At 35.8% G+C, this 8,562-nt stretch overlaps 1 protein-coding gene across 1 annotated transcript in view; it reads right to left on the bottom strand.

The window, feature by feature from the left end:
- LOC107711548 (cdc42 effector protein 1-like) overlaps window positions 1-1,324 on the bottom strand; it is a 5,657-nt gene extending 4,333 nt beyond the window's left edge. The window contains exon 1 of the mRNA XM_016516537.1: window positions 1,117-1,324. The gene's annotated coding sequence lies outside the window, so the exon portion shown is untranslated. The remainder of the gene's footprint in view (window positions 1-1,116) is intronic.
- Window positions 1,325-8,562: the final 7,238 nt, after the last annotated feature.

Here is an 8,562-nt window from a genome sequence, read left to right as displayed (position 1 = left end):
TTTTCCTCAAAATTAATAAAAACAGTTAAAAGCAACTCAGAATATGACGCAAAGCTGCAATAATTAAATATGTTAAATTATACAAATATCCTTTATGTATTTAATCCCATTTTATTAACCAATTTGCTGCTGACCTTCAGTGATCCAATTCAACCATACTAATAAGCACAAATTACACAAGATAAGCTAACATTTCTTCTTCTTTTATTGCTGAAGAGTGTTGAACTTTCTTCTTCTGTGTTCTACTGTACAGACGTGAATTTACATTTCCTTCAGCCTGAGGCTTTTGCTGTGAAAGGGCTTTTATATTTGCCAAAAATAGAACTTTTTATATTAAAAGCAAACAAGCAAGCCCTGTCCAGATTTAAAAAGTAATGCAAAAGTAATGTAACGCATTACTTTCAATAAAAAGTAACTAAGTAACATAATTAGTTACTTTTTAAGGAAGTAACGCAATATTGTAACGCATTACTTTTAAAAGTAACTTTCCCCAACAATGGTTATATGACGGAGCAGATCCATATCTAGACAACAGAAAATCATAGAGACACCTTAACAACCGCATTGCAAAACCTTGGCAGCCTGGCAACATGCTATTATCATCATTACTTTTTAATATTATTATTTTTTTATGTTTGACAGATTGACGTTCAAATGATTTGATTAAACCGTTCACATTTCACCCCAAAATCAAAAGAAAGAAAAATAAGCCTATTAGAACTATTACGATTTTTAACAATTAAGTTAATTCACCCCTCACATCTCATTCAAATACTGTACCTGTAACCTAATGTGAAAAAGTATTTTGTCTCGACATTTATTTAACCGCCACCTTCTTCACAGACTCCCTCATAACTGAACCATGTCAGTATAACTTGTCAGTTTATTTATAACCTGTCGGTCTATCTTCGGAGACTCCCTAATAACTGAACCATGTCAGTATAACTTGTAACCGTTCCTTCAGTCTTCAGTTCAGCGCCAAACCTTTCGTTTGTTTACTTACAATAACCGAACTCATAAACTAATAAAATAACCAATATTCCACATTAGTCTGATAAAATGTCCATTCAAATCCCAATTTTATTTTATTTTAACGTTATACACATTTAAACTTACCTTAAACGCAGAATAATACCGAAGTTTCAGAGCGTTGATGAATAAACTCCAGACCAGACGCGCCACCGCTCAGCGCATGCGCACGGTGAACGGACGGAATCATTAGAATCACAGACCAGCGCCTACATCTGAAAAACAGAGTTGACTTTTGTTCAGTAAAGACTCGGAGAGGCATTAAAAAAAAGAGTGCAAATATTTCACAGGAGGTTTGTGAACGTGTAAAATATGAAATGATAACACACGCCCTTGAAAGCAAGTCCAAGTCACTCTCAAAAAGTCCAGGATGAATTAATTCCACACGGATCGTTTCCGTTCTAATCCTGGATCAACCATGACCCCTCATGAGCCCTTGACCTTCAGGGACATTCAACCTCTGAACACGAAGCTCCCCAACGCAGAGTATCTGCTATCAGTCTATGAAGAGTTTAAGGAGGAGGTGTCTTTGTGCAGAGGAACAGATGTTTACTGTGGGCAGAAGGTGTTTACGGTGAGGAGGTTATTTGTGCTACTCGGCTAACAGGGAACATTCTCTAAAGTTTAGCTAACGTTCTGGCAAGGTTCTCTTAAAGTTAGAACAAACATTCTTCCAGTAACGTTAATAGAATGTTCAAAGTTATCTGTTCTCAAAACGTTAGCACAAAAGCTTATGGAAGCTTATTAGTTGGACATTGGTCCATCTTTTAAAAAAAACAAAACATTAATAGCTAGTTTCAACATTCAAAAGTAGCGTTCCCATAATGTTTGAAAATGCCAAAGTGGAACATTCACTTAATGTTTTCTTCTAATATTCACAAAAAAACCAAAACTTTTTTAAACATTTAAAATCTATGTTCAGAGAACATTCAGAATGAACGTTTTCATGACTCAATGGGAACGCTAGCCAAACTTAGAACTCATTTTTGTTAGTTGGGATGTAGGTGTTTGTGTGCATCTGGTAAAAGTTTATTAGGGAAATGAACTCGCTCCTCAACATGATTTCTCCTAGACATCTTTTTTCTTTTTTATTCTGCTCCTCCTTTCTCCTCTTTTCCCTCTGATTCTCATTCCCATTCCATTCATCTCCAAGTAAAACAGTCTCCAGCCGAGGAACTTTATTCAGCTTGAAGTGAAAAAGGTTTTTTGGACTTGGACGGCAGACAAACGCTCCCACTGTGAGGACAAAATTATAGTCTCACCTCCTCAGTTTCTTTGCTGTCATCTGCGTTTCTTTTTCTTGTTCTTGCAAAAATCACTGTAGATGTTTGATCTTTTTTCTGTTCATTTTCTGTCCATATTCTCTGTTTCATAGGCTGATTCCTCCGCTCTGATGCTTGTGACCCTCAAAGACCTTCCAGCTCCTCCAGCTCTTTTTCTCTCCTCCAGCTGCTGTTTCTCCTCAAAGTCTGTGACCACAGACACACCCTGATCCTCGAGCCAAACGCTCTCACTGCCCACACTGGCTTCCCGCAACACTTTTACAACCTTCTCACAACGTTTATGCAACTTTTAATAGTGTCTGCGTACTGCCACTCAGGGTTTATGAAGCCTCAAGCTCTCCACACGTCACATGAGGATCCGTCACGGTCCGGTTATGCTTAGAAATGGTTTTGCTGGTATTTTTTGGGCTGATGGTTTTGACGATCCCATGTATATGCAACATACAGACTGATAAAATATAAATCATGAAGTCACATTTTCCACCAAATGCATAAATGTAAATCAGGAGTCACTCAGTCTGGGCAGTTTTTAAAATATGTTGATTTCCTGAATCTGACTGCTGATATCTCACAATTATGCAAAATGATATATATATATATATATATATTTTTCCCCCCCTAGTTTATGCATTTATTGTATTTTTGGTTTTGTTTTATTATTACTTAGTTCTAATAGTTCTAATATGTTTGATTTAATTTGCATATTATGTTACACTAAAAAAAATGCTATGAAATTTAATTTAAAAAAAAAACAAACAGAAGGAACAGCAAATAACACAAAGAATTAAACATGAAACTTTAAAGCAGAAAATCTGAAATGGCATTTTCTTGTAAAACGTATTACAACTTTGAAAAATAATGTTTTTAACAGTGTGTGCACTCAATGTATATCAGTTTTATTGTCTTTATAATTAATTATAAAGTGGGTTTCATTGTTAAAGTCAATAATAGTGTATTTTATATATAATAGTGTTCCTGTAGCTCAAACATACAACATGGTGACATGCAGCAACACCAAGATTATAGGTTTGATTCCCAGGAAATATATGGACTGCTAAAATGTATAGCTTGAAATTAACATATGAGTCACGTAGAATAAAACCATCTACCGAATGCATAAATACAAAAGTAAAAATAACATCGTGTGTTTCTGATGGTTTCAAAGAGATCTGTGATTTGTTGTTACCTCTGGACTGTCCACTTCCCACTTAAGAGTCAAAAACCATTCTCGCAATTACATTACATTTTATATAAAACCTTCTTTATGTGCCTAAATTACTAATACATGATGCATTTGTGTGAGAGTAGGCCTATTTGAGGTGTTTCATTTGTCTGCACAGGTTTCAGGTTTTCCCACCCACTCATCCATAAACATGACATCATGCAGAGATGGAGAGAAGAGAATGAGTCTCTAGTAATGATGGGGATTTTAATCATGGATGACTCAGCAGCAATCCCAGGATTCCCTCAATGTGTCTTTCACTGTAAATTCACTTTGGATAAGTGTCTGCTAAAGGAATGCATGTAAATACTGTCTGTAGATATGAACACACTCTTAAAAAAAACATCACATAGCCTATGCTACACACAAGAGGTTTGATTGTGGGAATAAAAACCTTGTTAAAATCATGATATTATGACATTTGTTTAATATCCCAGCTTCTCTATGACTGTTGTGTGTTTCAAGTTAAGATTATGCATAGGCGTATTTAATAGTCAAATTAAACCGGTAAAATCTGTGATAGTCTCATAAACGTTCTTCCGTGTCTCCAGGAAACTGTTATTTCTGCAGCTGGTGTCGGGACAACCGGAGCGCTCGGGGAAGCAGCTCGGCTCCGAAGCGAGGGGAAATTCTCATGTTTTTGAGGAATCAATCACTGCAGAAGGAAGCTCACATTCAGAGCAGATTTCAATGCTAATGGCGCTTTATTTTAGCCTCCGCAGCAGAATTCCACAGCGACCTGTGCGCCGTCTCCTTGGTTTCGTTTTCACAAAAGTTCATAAACTAGAGTCCACAGATAACACTCACTGTACAGTTTGCGTGCTGCCTGTAAAACTGCACAGGGCTGTCGCGGGAGAGAAAGGTGTATTATTTTCTGTAAAGCAGCTTTACAGAAAATAATATAATTTTTTTAATCCTAATATCTGCGAGCCTTGGGGTACGTTTACGCGACACCGACGTACTAATAACGCAAGTTTCGCGTACAAACAACAATGTTGTCGAAATGAACCCTTTCACGCGGATCCGCGGCACATATTTATTATTTTTTAAATTATTTATTGCGGAACTTATGAATAAATACAAAAACAGTGAAATGAGACATGGTTGTTTCTCCTACAAATAAATAAATAAATACTACTAAAACCCATCTATACTACTAATAGATGGGTTTGCGCACATCAAGTTATAGCATTATCTACACAGAAAAAAACAACAACAAAAGAAAAGAAAAGCACAAAATAAGATTACAATCTATCTTTTTTTCTTATTTTAAATTGTCATAATGCATCAAAAATGTGGCACTTTTGTTGTTGTTGTTATTCAGTCTATAAGTTAACGCGGATCCGCACACATAAGCGTTCCTATATGGATTGAAAACGTAGCTAATACGCATGCGCATGACGATTTTACTAATTCGCGTTGACGATAACGGTATGGTTTTCAAAAACGTGCATTTTGAAACCCGTTTTCAAAAGTTTGCGTTTTCTGGCCCTGAAAACGCGTTGTCATGTGAATCGCCAAAATGCATAAAAAGTTTTCCGATTTTAGATAAAAACAGAAAAGGCCCATTTATAATAGGCTAGTCGCATTTAGAGCTCTGTGCTAAATATTAATAGTTAATATTTTGCAACGATACAATCAATTAGGCAGTTGAGATTTGGTATATCAGATATAGGCTGTATTGTTTTATGTGAATATACTGTACGTATGCAAATAAAGTTTAACACACACACACACACACACACATACATACATATATATATATATATATACAACTTTATATAAAGAGCTAGGCGATAATATTACGTTTTCCGACAAAATTAAAAATCAAGCAGCTCGTATTTGCTATAAGGTAGGCTATGCATATCACATTACTCGAGTGTACTGTATGAGAATAAAGATAAAATAGATATATAGCATATTCATTTCATTTTCTATTTTTTAACTGTTTTAAATTAATTTTAAATCAATTTCTTTACTTGAGTATATGTGTACACGTAAAGTAGGATATCAATTTTATTATATCAATGGACGATAATATTTTAAATTTTTCGTGACATATTACTGGTATTTTCTCATGGTTTGTGTGTCTGAATCACACTAACTGCACAGAGAGCTATAGCACAAAACCTCTGGATTTCATGCCGTTTCATGTAATTATATCTGAATCATAGTTATAGTGAGAGTATGAGGTAGATGACTGAATCAGAGATTCCAATAAAATTCAAAGCTCATGTTCAGACGTGATCACCTGACACAGACGAACACTTTCTGACTGGTTGAACATGTGGAACTTGGCATGTAATCATCGTTGAAGCTCTTTCTGACGTGTAGTTTGCCAAACAACTGTTAGCCCCTCATAATTAAAAGTAATTACAACATTTTAACTTAGTACAAAACAGACTTCAAATTAGGGACAGTGTGAACACTGATGGCTCAAATGAATTCGTTATTTGAATCAGTTTATTGAAATGACTCTTACTATTTCTACCATATAGGCTAAAGCTAGGCCTACTAAAGTCACAGATCTCAATATGAACTCCAACATTTCTCATAATTTTTTTTAGCTCTATAGTCTTACTGTATGATAACTATTGATTAAAGGGGTGGTTGATTGCGATTTCACTTTCTTAACACATGTTAGACTGCACCCCATAAACACAATCAAGCCTAGAAAAAACCCAGTGAACCACCCCTTTAATTTGTGTCCGTGAAAAACATGCTCTTTTCTATGTCTTTTAAGCAGTGAAATGTTAACGTTCCTCCGGCTGCAGAAAGTCTGATGATGTCAGATCCTATTCAGCCGTCTATTAATGGCACAACAGCAGTTAAATGTGTCTGAAAGGAGTCATAAAGCGTCATTCTTCTGCAGAACAAAGCTGTGATTATGTGTTTGGATCGGACGGACAGAAGCTGCTGGATGCTCGGCTGCCCTTTGTCGCATTCCTCCCTCGCAGAACCACTGGACGTCTCTTGATCTTCTGCTTCTGGTCGAGTGTTCAGTGTTGTGCTGGTGGCACAGAGAGACTATTGAGCACAAGACAGATGAATGAACAGAAGAAGCATGATGAGACACTATAATACTGTCAAACGCCGAGGTGAACATCTGAAACACATCGTCAACATAATAGACCTTAAGTCAGGGCGGCACCATATTTAATTTTTGTCAGGAATGAAAATGAGGCTGTGATAGAGGTAAAGTGTATAGCTGTTTAACAACATGCCAATTGTTCAGCTGATGAAAAGCCTTTACAAAAACTTTCAAGATAGCAAAAACTATGTAAAACAGTTTTGAAAATTGTCACAACTTTGTTTTCATCCATGTAAAATTCAATATGGCATCTACTGAAGACTTTCTACAGTAGGTACAGTTAATATATGATTTGTTTATTTATTTTATTGAGAACCAAGCATTTTGTGCAAACAAAAATACATAAGCCAACATCACAGGGGTATATAGAAAGAAAAAAGACAGTAAATAAGTTAATAAAACATTGTACATATTAAACAATTGCATAGTTTGTATTGCTTTCAAGTTCTTACTTTTAGATATTTGGGTCATTCCGTATCAGAAATGGGGAAATTTCAGAAACTTACCCGGCTCAAATTTTAGATTTTGTCAATATATTTTTCTGAAGAAAAGTTAAACATGTATAGTGACGAAAGTCAAAATATTAAATGTCATCGATGTATATTTACTGAGTAATCAACTATTTTGTAGAGGGGGGTCAAGATGACACTTTTCACCTGAGATTCAGAGCCAGATTACAGGGGGGTAAAATGGCTTTAGAAAGATTGCAGCATCATTATATTATTTTTAAACAGAGATTGGTAGGTCTGTTAGTAAAATCTGTCAATCTTTGTTGCATTATACACCAGTGGTGAACATTCAAAAATAGGAAAAATAACTTTTCAAGTTTTTTCTCCAATGTTTGCATGCCTGTAACTCAAGAAGTTTTATGAAATGCTGTATTACTCTTATATGTACGATCAAGTATGAAGGAGCATTTTAGTTCTTTTCGCTGTCAACATTCAAAACTGCAAAAAGTTCCGCCGCCGGAACTGTCGACCCCAGGAGGTTAAATATATCATAATGCTCTTTTAGATTTTGGGTCTAAATAAACTTGCCTTTTGGCATCTTCATTCTTAAGACTCTATTATGGTTCCATTCCAGCTATTGTAACGTGGGGAGGCGTGACAACGCAATAGTGGATCCAAGTGCATGCTTTATTCCATTCCTCTTTAAAAGAAAAAAAGAATCAGCCGAATGCAAAGTGACACACATTTGGTTTTTGACCACTGAAAATGTGTACACTTTAACAATTTATAGAGCCATATCAGGGGTATATAGAAAGAAAAAAAGACAATAAATAAATAAAACATTGTACATATTAAACAATTGCATAGTTTGTATTGCTTTCGAGTTCTTACTTTTATATATTAGGGTCATTCTGTGTCAGAAATGGATAAAATTCAGAAACTTCCTCAGCTCAAATTTTTTTGCTCATCTGCAATATGTCTATAGGACGTTTCCTATCAGATGTCAAATAGACGTTTAGATGTCTTTAGGATGTTTAAGATTCGGAATGAATGTAAAACTGACATCTTAGAGACGTCTATCAGATGTTTGTACACAGCAGATGCTTTCCAGATGAAGAGATCTTTAACAGACATCTTGCAGACTCTGGGTCATGTCCAGTCTCTCCCTCTAGTGGATCCTTCCTCATCCTCACAGACATGAACTAACAGGTCACTGAACTCTCTGACCCGCCCGGAATGTGACTAATCACGCCGGATATTAGTTAAAAATTAACACGAGCATTGCCACACGAACTTTTGACCGTGACTTTCCTATTTTGTTGCGTGACTCTGGCATTTTGTGTTTTCGGCTATTTTTCTCCGGACGTTGTCTGAGCGGTAGGCCTATTTCTCTAAAATAATTGCGTTAAATCGAGTCATGAAGTTTAAATTTAAATGTCAATGAAGCTTAGACAGACAGACAGACAGACAGACAGACAGACAGACAGA

The sequence above is a fragment of the Sinocyclocheilus rhinocerous genome, unplaced genomic scaffold (genome assembly GCF_001515625.1).
Source record: "Sinocyclocheilus rhinocerous isolate Xijiao unplaced genomic scaffold, SAMN03320098_v1.1 scaffold6895, whole genome shotgun sequence".
Lineage (NCBI taxonomy): Eukaryota > Metazoa > Chordata > Actinopteri > Cypriniformes > Cyprinidae > Sinocyclocheilus > Sinocyclocheilus rhinocerous.
This window is presented reverse-complemented; position numbering and strand designations above follow the sequence as displayed.